This window comes from Cyprinodon tularosa, unplaced genomic scaffold, assembly GCF_016077235.1.
Source record: "Cyprinodon tularosa strain WSP-4 unplaced genomic scaffold, ASM1607723v1 ctg33, whole genome shotgun sequence".
Lineage (NCBI taxonomy): Eukaryota > Metazoa > Chordata > Actinopteri > Cyprinodontiformes > Cyprinodontidae > Cyprinodon > Cyprinodon tularosa.
The window spans coordinates 2,633,137-2,645,202 of record NW_024039041.1 but is presented as its reverse complement, the minus strand read 5'-3'; positions in this window follow the sequence as shown (position 1 = coordinate 2,645,202).

Below are 12,066 nucleotides of genomic sequence, written 5' to 3'. Positions count from 1 at the left end.
CAAAATTATCTACTTTTTTGTTGCATCCTGAACATATTTCCTTTAAATATGTACCATGTGTGCCCTAGTTTATTGATTTGTTTAATATAACTGTTATTTGTTCAATCAATTAAATTGCTTAAAACATCATGTCTAGTTACTCTTGTTTAGCCACATCTGACCTGGGCACTAACTCAATGTTAGTGGCGGGAGTAGAGAGAAAAGAAGAGAAGAAGAACACTGCCCAGAGAGTTCCAGATGCTGAAGCCTTGAAGACTGAAGAACTGGATGGTGAGCAGATCCAAGCAGATGAAGCAAGGCAGGTCTTTCCAGAAAGCAAAGCCTAAGCCAGTGTCGAAGAGGTTCACAGGAGTCCAAGCCAAAAAATCTGACATCCAGAACAGGTACCGAAAGGAAATTCAGGTAGAAGATCCAGGTTCAGTCCACAGGCAGAAACAAGCAGCAGTCCGAAGACAGGTCAGGCAAACAGATCAAAACAGGAACACTGTAGGCAGGCTTGAGGTCCAAAAGTAGAACAGGTCAGGATCAAGCAATCAGAACACAAAGAGGTATGCTAGAGAACTCTCACAAAAAGGCTAGAATAATCTGGCACTGGTGAGTGGGAGCAAGCAAGTTAAAAAGAGATCAAGTGACTTGATCAAGTGATCAAGTGAAACAGATGAAAGGTGAGGAGAAACTGGGTGGAGTTAAACAGGGGACTTGAATGAACCATTAAAATAGTCATTAGTGCAAAAATCATGACACAGAGAATGATACTGGTCAGTATCTCCTGAAACATGGCCCATTCCCTCCTCCCCTCAATATGGTGCAGAGGTAGACTGACCAACCTCTTAAAGTTCTTCCATTTTCTTATAATTGCATTAACAGCTATTGCTATTTTTCTGTTGCCAATCCCAGCCTTGAGCAGGTCTACTACTTTATCCCTGGTGTTCTCTCTGGTCTTTGGTAATTGTGAAGAGATTGGAGTTTGTTGTGTGTTTGTGTTGTGTTTGTTTTTATTATGCAATAAAATGAAAGATAATTACTTGTAAAATTACATAATGGGATATTCTGAATTTTTGTCTCAGATGCTACTCACAGTTGAAAGAACTGTGATATAAATGGAGTTTTACATGCTATTCAAGTTTCCCTATAAGAATCGATCATGCAAGGTAAAGAGTTATAGGTGGGATCTCTGTTCCCATGCATAGAGATGTCTGTGGCACTCACTTAACATAGGCCTACGTAATCCTACAATAACATTAAAACAATAACATTAAAAATGCTTTTCAGTAAAAGTCAACAGCAATAACTCCAATAACAAATGATAATTTTATTAAAAATGTATTTATTAAAAAATGCTTAACAATTCCTGTAATGAATGAATAGCACAATTAAAGAAATAGTGTCTCATCTAAACATCCCTCACTTAACAATAAAAGTTAAAAAGAACCCTCAACTCCCAATAACACATGATACTCAGCCTCAGTTATGAACGAAATAATGTCTGTTCTGTAGGCTATTGGAAAAAATTTATTAACAAATGAGCTAATTAACAAAAAAATACCTCTTGTGTAGCAAAAATAATAAAAAAAAAAATGTAGCTACTGTACCAAAAATGAAAAAAAACATGTCAATAGACTATCTTTACATTCGGTGTCCAGGTGGCTTTTCAGATCCCTTGCACCTCCATTGGACACCGAGACATATGTGCCTGCTTTGCACACTGTGCACAAGGCCTCCAATGTGTCTTGACCCGGTCTGAAAGTGGGGAAACTCTTTTGTAAATCGTCGATAAACATACATTTGCGCTTTGGCATGTTGTTGGCGTACTGACAGCCACGCTATCTATATTCTGATTAAGACCAGGGCTGCCCGCACTGACGCGGCTCAGGGATTACGTCACACGCCGCGCTGTGCGCAGTGCTCTAGAGCCTGTAAATTTAATGGTCCAATAAAGGTAATTTTAAAAAACAGGACATTTCCTCACTTTCTAAAAAAAATCCCGGGAAGCCAGGGACAGGACGTGAAATATGTACATGTCCCGGGAAATACGGGCGTTTGGTCACCCTACATTAGTGTTCATGTGTTCCTCATATGCTCATTACATTTCGATTACAGAGTATGACCGAGAGTCATTTAATGGACTCCTGATGTCTATTTTCTGCTAGCTATTTCAAATAGGGTTTAGAATCCTTTGCCTAAAGGTTATTGGTTCTTGATTAAGCAAATCATTTAATAAAACATTATTTGGCCAAATAATGTTTTATTCACCTCATGGATTTGCATTGTGAATTGGTCTGAAAAAATTGAAATTTCTCTAAATTAGTGAAAAGCTAATAATCATATTCCAAATTCTTAAAGATAAACTTTGGTTTTCAAACTCAAAATCCATCTTAAACTGTAATATGGTTTTCAACCATATTTCCCCTTCCTCTTTGTACATAGTAGTTTAGTTAAGTAGTTTCACTAGTCTTAGTTGAGAGTGTTAAACTGAAATAGATTTGACTTGGAGCTGAATGATTTTGTTAAAAAACTCTTATAGTTTGAACAGAAGTTGTGAGTTTATTCCATGTATGTGCAGAATTAACTGTTTCACTATGATTAGTGCTCGAATCACTCTTTGATTTATTGTTCTAACACACAGCTAGTAGGGCGTGTTTTCATAAACAATATATAAGAGACGAAATAATATCTGATTAAATAAGATATATAATCAAATAATCAACATCTAAAGATATCAGAAATATAAATCCCAGCCAGCTGGGAATTGAATAGAACATAAAATCACAACATTAATTGGCATCCTACCTGAATGGGCATTGAACTTAATATCCCAACAACATACACCAAAAAGTATCCCATATTTACTAATATTTAACTTTGAGCGTAAAGAGCAATTGTTGCCCGATGAGCAATAAAGAAAACATAAACTGTTATTGCTTTGGTTTTTACTTTTTATGAGTTTTCTGTCAGTACAAAAACATCTGCCAATGACAACATGCAGATTGTGCTTTAACTACTCTCATTACTACTCAGCATTATACACCATGAAATGGTTACCGCATCAACATATTTTCATTTGTGAAATATCTAATAAACTATTAGGATAAAGGAAAACATGTAATTGCAGCAGTTGTCTGTTTTTTTTTTCAACCACTAGATATAAAGTATTGGTAAGAAAAAATGTGTCTTTTTTTAGGACCAAGAGATAAGATATTTACCTGTAGATGTATTTCCACATAAAATTAATATTTTTTATTTTTCTACAATGTTGTACTGCTTTAAAATATAGACTGCAGCTCTGCTTTCTTTGCATTTAGAAAAAGTGCCTGTGAATATTTTTTTCCAACTTTTTTTTTCTAATTTGACCCATAATTTGACTCAAACACGGGGAATTGTTTTGATTTGTGCGACAGAGGGACAGAAGTGAAAAATACGGAACTGTTTCATGCAAATCAGTACATCTGGTTACTCTTAACTGTCCTGTCTTTCTCCTGTCCTTTCTTCTGTTTGGATGTCTCCCAAATGTCTTTCCTTTTTTCCTCTCATTGTTTACTCATTTTGCCTATCATTTTGTCCTAGTTTCCTATATTCTGACCTCTGTCATGTCCTCAATTCCTATCTTAAACATGTCTGCTCTTTCTTTCCTTCATTATGTCCTTCCTTACTTGCTTACGCTCTGCTTCTGTTATGTCTTTTCCCACCCTTGTGTCTGCCCTACCTTTCTTCATTAAATTCAAATCCCCTGTACGTACATTAAAGTGCGTACACCACATTTCTAAAATAATTACCTTTTCTGCTTTCACATACATAAAAACTTGAACAATATCTTATTCTTAATTTATGACGTCCCTTGGGCTCATAACACCTCCAGCTCTTCTAGGGGGGTTTACACATATAACTTTCTTAATGACTTTCTGAAGTACATTTGTTAAGTAAAGCCTTGATGTTTCGCAAGATGGCCTGTTTAATTTATCCCAATGTTTCTCTGTCTGGTTGAGATCTACAGTCTGTGCAAACCAGTCAATTTCTTCCTCACCAGGCTTGCTCATATTTGTCTTTACAGGACTTGGTTTTAACACCGGTATGGAGTCATGATACAGCCCCTCCAAACTGCTTTCACTTCGATGGATGCACAAGATTGTTCAAAATGTGTTGGCATTTTGAAGCATCAAGGGTAAGGGGCAAACTTCAGAAAAATTCTGCCCACAGACATCAAAGTGGAGCCTGCCAGGTTCCTACAATTCTTGTCCCATTGAGTGCAACATATAATCAACTCTCCTGGTTTTATGATTAGCACCTGATTACCTTGGTTGAGACAATATTGCCTTCTCTGACCTACAAGCTAAAAGGGACACGTGATTATTGTTGTATAAACTAATGTAATGGTCTGCTGCTCACAGGACAAAAGAACATTTCAAAGCTATTAAATGCTACAAATCTTGACATTGTGAAATCTGCTGTGCAAACTGATTTGAGCTTTCTGCTTTGCATCACTTCTGGGATACAAATTGATATTGTGCAATACAGATATGCATGAGAGAGCACATGCATGGCCTATGGGTAGAGAAGTACTCACAGGTGTATTCATGTCTGTGGAAGCATAAACAGGTGCTTTGATTTCTTTTGTATGCATTTGTGTTGGGCAGAATTTTCCTGAATAGGTCTAACTTATGGGGAGGCTTGCAACCTTTTTATTTTTGCCGTTACATGTAGGAAGCAAATGATGAATGAAATGCAGCACTTGCATGTTTATCAGCGCAGCTCAGAAGGAAGAGGAAGCTTCCCTGAATGACAGCTGCTACTGTGTAATTACTATGGGGTGCTAAAAGTTATGTGAAGAAACTTCAACTTTAATGTATATTTTTATTGCTAAACATTTGTAAACAGTGTACCGATTGATGGGTTTTTGTATTCAAACATACTACTTGCATGTGCAATGAAAGGATGAATTGATGACGCTGACTCTTGCAAAACTGGCAGTTCTCCATCTGGTTCCCTCTTTATTCATGGTGTATTTTAAACTGGCTTTTTGTGAGAATCTGTGGGTGGACAAACATGCCCTGTGATAGGCACTTACAGGATTTAACAATGGGTAGTGATGATGGATGGATGGATCAAGATGTTGATTACAGTCAGTAATGCCAACAACCCTTGAGTCTGTCACAGCCTTCTTTTATCCAACACTTTTCCTCCCACCAGTGCACAACGATAATCACCCTCTCCTCCCTGTCTCTGTTGTTGCCTTAATGAATGCTATGTGCCATTTTGAGGTTGCATGGTCACATGTTAGGATGTAACTAATCCTACAGTGGTGGCAAATTAGTTCTAGCATGTTGGCAGGGGATAATATGTTAACATACAGTACCACCTGTAACATGCAGTGTGATTGGTTTTACTGTCAGGAAAACGGCACTTATCATATGGAGTTAGGATCAATTCTTGAGGATTTAGAGTGGAAAATATAGATCTATCCTGTTCAAGTGGAACGATTCAACTTTATCTTCAAACTACACACTGTCTAAAAATACTTTTATGTCATAAAAAATTATTCCAAAACATTTTCAAAAAGAGGTACGGGAGCATTCATTATTGACGCAGTTAATCCTTCTGGAACCTTCCATAGAGGTTTCCATAGATTAAGTAAAGACCAAAATGTGCAAAAGAAGGCTACAGGAAATAAGGCTTTTAAATCCTCAATAATGCTTGCATAATTTCTTTTAGTAGTGATTTAAATAGCATTTTTAAATGCTCCATACATGCTGAATGCCAGGTGTACACAGAAATTACCTTAGAGAAACTAGACAATTGAAAAATCACCTTTGAAGTGCTACAAATCAGGCTTAAGTAAACCTTTGGCCTGGTAGACAGAACTAATTATAGGGGCTAAAATAAGTAAATTCTTATTTAATTTTAATACCTTAGGTGTCTGTTTAGATAATAGGGTATACCTTAAAACTCATTTAAAGTCACAAATAAATGTTATGGCTGTTGTTATAACCGAACTGTGCCTAAGAGGGAAATGCAAAAAGTATTTTTGCCATAGGAACTGTTACTTATAGTAAATCTGTGCTACTTTACTTCACTACTAAAATACTACTTTGCTAGCCTATTTAATAATGGATGCATTGAGAATCACCATATATTATAAAATTTTACCAAGCTATGAAAATGAAATATATAGAAAAAGCAAGTGCTGTATATGTTTATCAGAATCCTTGTTGTTTGGAGTTTGAGTCCGTTTACGTCTTTTCCTGTGAATGTCTTAACTACAGAAATAGTGCTGCACGGCACAGCAAAAGGGCTCCATGGCGCTATCATGAATATAAAGAAGTGAAAAATCTGTATTATATTGAGCAGCGTACAATTATGATATATGAAATAGATTTTTCCCACACCCATATTCCTGTACTATTTCTCCTTCAACTAAGTCTACGACAGGCCCAAAACAGGTTGGCCAATTACGTTGGAGTTGGTTGGTATTGTAGGTTGGTATTATTGTTTAAGGCAGGACTTCTAGCTGTGACAAAAGCACAGCTGAACCAAAACAAAAATGGCAGCACAGGAGGTCGTAAGTGTAGCTATTATCATTTTGTTTTGTCAGAATCCATTACTCCATCTTTGAATAAAAACAAGTGTAGGTTGTTGTGGTTTCTCATGGCCTCTGCTGCTATTCTATTTGTTTCCATGATTGGCTAAATGCAGACTTTGGTGGGTGGGCACACAGTGTTGCTTCACTCAATCTGTTTGGAAGGTTCTGCTGGTTGCTACTTTCCCTGAATGGATCCAATGGGAGCTGTCGCAGATTAATGATGTGTAGAGCTAAATCTGATCACTACACATTATTAGTCAGGCATTTCGGGTTAGTTTGTCAATATGGCTTTCAATTTGTGCCTCTACATGTAATCATGGGCATTGCCCCCGATGAATTTTTTATGTGATGCACTTTTAATACTCTGTAGTGCTTATTTAAGTTTTTTGACCAAACCCTGTGAGCCCCTGTACTAGGTGGCAGAGGTATGTTGTAGGAATTAGGGTACCTAGGCATTTAAGGTTTTTCCATCACCACGGGACAAGATGATTTGCAAGGCAGTTTTCTATAGTCTGGCAGAAATTTTTAACAAGTAATAAAAAATTGTTAAACCAATTAAGTTATATTAAAGTTATAAATAATGAAATTTTAATTGTAACTTTACCAAATCTAAGGAAGCAGCCCTGTATTATTTTTGGTTTATAATTTACATTGAACATTTATCATAGCAGGCAGAGAACCCAAATGTTGCTGGACTTTTTAGATCTTTGTCTTTTATCTTTCAGAGCTTTCATGGGAACTCACTGATTGCATGCAAATCCTTCTCCAGCCCTGACAGCATCTTAACCTCCTTTTCGAGCTAACCCTGAAAGGTGCAGCGGTGCCTTGAGCTCCCTATGGTCTCCTTCATGTTTCCTCCACCACATTTATCTTTCTCCTCTGATAACGTGCAAGAGGACCAGGTAGAGAAATGGAGGCCTCGAGAGAACATTGCTGTCTGTGTGGTTCGTGACCAACATTCATTAGTAGCACCGTGGTTTTGAGGAAGCCATTTAGCTTAATTAAATGTAATTAGTTCTAGGTGGTTAGTAATGCCACATATTGGTAAATAACAGAGGAAATTGGACGTTTCAGAGGACTTTTAAAAGTGAAATGATCTGTGGAAAACTTTAAAATCACAATGCCAAGAAAAAAACATAAATACCAGTGGAACATTCCCAGATGTGTATCGAGTAAGTATGTTTTTTTTTTTTTTTTGTCATTACACTGTCACAGGGACAGAGCAACAAAACGAACTCTCTGCATTTAACCCATCACCTTGGGGAGTGCCCGGGGAGCAGTGTGGGGTTAAGGGTCTTTCCTCAGAGAGCCAGAGTGACAGTCTGTGGGATTGGAGCTCGAACTCAGAACCTCAAGATTCCACACTCTATGCCCTAATCCCTAGGCTGCCACTACCACTCGACCAGTTATGTAAAAGCACAACTGATTATGCTTTGGTACTTTTCTCTGTCTCACTAGGTACGTATACTTGGACACAAATAATTGGCCGGGAGGGCTGACCAGACCAAAAGAATTTCATATAAACATGTCAGAGTGAAGATTCTAATCCAGTGCAGCTCTATTGGAAAGAATTTTCATTCGAATTGGTACAGTATACACCCATTTGAATCTTTAGATTAACATAATCTCCACTGCGCATGCTCGCAACATCTGTGTGACTTTTACTCTTTATTTCTAATCTTCTGTCACGATTTGTATGGAGGTTGGTTAGGACCCAAATCTTGTAGATTTAATGAAAAAACAGAGGCAGACAACCAAAAATCCAGAAAGCATCAGGGAAAACTTACATAGGAAGCCAGAGATGAGGGAACAACAAAACAACAATAAGGAACCAGCACTGAGGGACTGCCGAGGTAGAGTATATAAGGGGAACAGAACAAAAAATGGACTAATGTGAGTGGAATTAACTAGAAGGAAGCCAAGGGGAAAGGAAAGAAGCCCAAGGGGGCAACAGAGAGTAACTAAAGACTGCTTGAATATAATGGAAAATAGTCCCAAAAGAGGAGAACCATGACACCTTCATCCGCTCACTCCTGGTCCTTGGTGGAGAAGGTGTCATAAATGGGACAGATGGACCCACTATTCAAGGTGAGTCAGACAACGGGAAGATTCAAAATGTTTAATGACAGAAAATTAAACATAACAGAAACGCGGGCTGCTGAGGATAATCGGGCAACCCATCACTGGCGTTCTGAATGCGAGATAAACACAGGTAAGTGATCATGATGATCTGACAGGAGATGATTATCAGAGTGAGTCACTTACCTGGTTTAACAATTTAGTCCATCTTCCTTTAAAGAGGTGCGATCCAGCCAATGAGCCGCCAACAAAACGCGGTGTGCACCGCCCAGAGTGTCCCAGATGCTGCAGCCCCAGGGAAACTTGCAGGAAGTCAATCCAGGTCAGGGGAAAGCAGATCAGGCAGGAACAGTACAGGACTCCAGGAGTTCTCAGCTTGATCAGAGGTTCCGGTTCTAACAGAAACAGAGGGATCCAAGCTTCCAGGAATCCTCACAGTGTGACACTTGGAAGGCTCTGAGCTGTGCAAGCTGCTGGATCTTGCCTTCCCCAGAGAGGATGGACTGAACTGTTAAAACCAGGTAAGTAACTCACTCTGTTAAATATCTCCTGTCAGACGATCATGCTCACTTATCTGTTTCTCCCTGCAGAGTGTCATGCAGCAACTGCACACCGCTTTTCCTTAGCAGCCCGCGTCCTGTTCTGTTCTGCTTTATTATTTTCTGAAATTAGACATTTTGAAACATCCCATTGTCTGACTCGCCTTGAATACTGGTTCCATCCGTGCCATTTATGACAGTTTGTTGGTGATGAATGTTTTGTTTAAAAGACCAGAACAGCAGAAAGGTATAATATGGTAAACAATTGAAAGATTACATGTACAATTACTACTAAATGTAATGTCAACTGTCTCCTTTTGGTCCTTGAATAGTGATTTTATTCTTAAATTAAAATCTCAAGTTGAATGTCTGCCATTGCTCAATCATGAGTGTTGCATGAAGTGATAGTGGGACCTAAATTCTTTTTTAAAGGGGTATTAAACCTTCTCCGCCATATTAAACTGCAACTGAGGGTTTAATATCATAGCTTGTAAAACACAGGAAATTAAAGAAATATAATTTATTACTGCAGCTCTCCCTGTGTTACATATTGCTGCCAAACCGATGTAGGATTTGGCATTTCAGTTTGGTGAGAATAGTGTTGCCCAATATAAGCCATAAGAAACACTTGCATAGAGATTCCCCAATTTCATTCTCATGGACATACTGTAGATATGTAAATGCATTTCAGTTGTTCTGCATGACTACATTCTCCAAACATTCCTGAGATCAACCCTGGAGACAAGATTAAAGGGCAAATACTGATGCCCCCTGAATTACCATCACAATGTGGCCGTCTGGTTATTAACTTTGCAGCGGGTGTCAGCAAGCGAGCTACTTCTGGAGTTAATGACCAGTGAAGAAGAAAAACTCAGCGTTAAGGATTGGAATGACCCTTTCATACCAGTCAGGACTCGTCTGATTTGAATGTCTATCCTTTTATTTTTACAAGAGAAACCCGAATTAAGGAACATTTCCTTAATATTGATGACCTTGATTGCAATCAGCAATGTCTCTCTGGAGATTCATGCATCTACTGCACGTTCAAAAATCATAGCTTTAATTCTTAGGTCTTTGAAATTTCTTTTAGAAGTTCTGTTATTCATCAATGGATGATCTCTCAACAAACAAAATAATAAAGGAGTGTTTTACATAAATTTGAAATTGTTTTGGATTTTCTTTTCTTAACAAAGATATAAATATGAATTCAGGCTCATTTGCCTAACCATGCACCTGGTAAATGTTGGTAAATGTACCTATATATTTGGACTTTCACCACTTGCTTTTTGTAAAAATTGTGAATTGGTTGGTTTTGTAGGACCAGTTCTGCTGTTAAGTTTAGTTTCCAGAACCCATCAATATTTTGGTTATTTGTCTGATATTTTAGTAGCAGCACTTGCAGTTTATTGTGATGGTTTGTTTAAATATATTGAATTTTATCCAAGTGTTAGTTTTATTTTATATGTCAAAGGCCTAGTGCGGGGGTCGGCAACCCGTGGCTCCGGAGCTGCATGTGGCTCTTTAGCGCCCTCCTTGTGGCTCACTGGAGCTTTTACAAAAATTTATAAAAATCAATTATTTTTTTTTTTACTGTTTTAATATGGTGTGCAGGAGGTAAAACAACAATTGATTATGTTTTCCATTGCTGTAAACATTTGTATAATAAATATATTTAAACCTTAATTTGCGTCATAGCCATAGAGATCAGTGGTCATAACTTGCAACCAGCGTGGCGTGGTGCCAGGCAAACAAAGCTGCAGATGCGCCAGGACCATGGATCCCAAAGGGAAAAAAGAAGATAGCTGATGAGAAAAGAGGATTCAAAGAATGGACCGAATCATTTGCTTTCATTATCAATGTGGAAAGATTTCCTGCATTTTTGCTTTGTAATGAGAGGTTGTCAAAAAATTTTTAAAAAGTCATTTGGAAAGGCATTTCCAGGGAAGGCAAGCTAAATATGCAGCCGACCACCAAGTTGGGAATGAGAGAAAAAGTGTGATTGCAGAACTTCTGGATAAATTAGAGGAGAGCAAAGATAGACTTAAGAAGTGGATTGCATCTCCAAAATCCACTACTTCTGCTAGTGTTGTTGGAAGCACTGCATGAAAAGTGGGATTTTTTTTTTACAGCTGCCGGAATCGAGGCAGAGTGTGCTAGCTGATGAGGAAGTGGAACTCTGGAATGGCCGCCGCCATTTCGTAGGCCGGATCTCTCTGAACTCTGTGTTAAGCTGCGGTCCCAGTTAGAAGCGATGCTGAAGTACAGGGCCACGCACAGTAGGCGTCTGAACATCGGACCTGCCTCGGAGGGAATGCTGCCAGTTACCTCCAACCCCGAGGAAGCAAACAGACCGTTCACGGACTTGTAATTTTAGGATACGCATGTGTTTACTTGTTTAAAAAGAAGTGGTTCCGTCCAATACTCAGTAAGAAAATTAAAGCCTGGCGTGGCCACGTGTGGTTTTGCTGCCAATCACGAGCGATTTTACTTGTTTGAGAATAGTGGTTTCAGCCAATACTGAGTAGGTTATTCAAGCCAGACCTGGCCAGCCGCGCGGATTTGCTGCATTCATATGCTAATTAGGGCCATTGGTAGAGCTGATCGCTCTCCACATACGTCAGAGTCCGTTCCCGACAATTTGTGGCACTGACAAACGGGGACAAGCGCGAGTTGCAAATTGTCGGAAACTGACGAAAATCAGGGAGATCTGCGGGAGTTTACAGGGACGAAAATCTCACTTTTCATGCAGTGAAGGGTGGAAAACTGTCCACAGATCAAACAGGTAGCGCTCTGAGGCAGGTATGTGAAATGTCTTCCATATTTTCCCCAGATCCCAAAATTATTAATCACACCAAGGAACGCTGGTGATGGAGG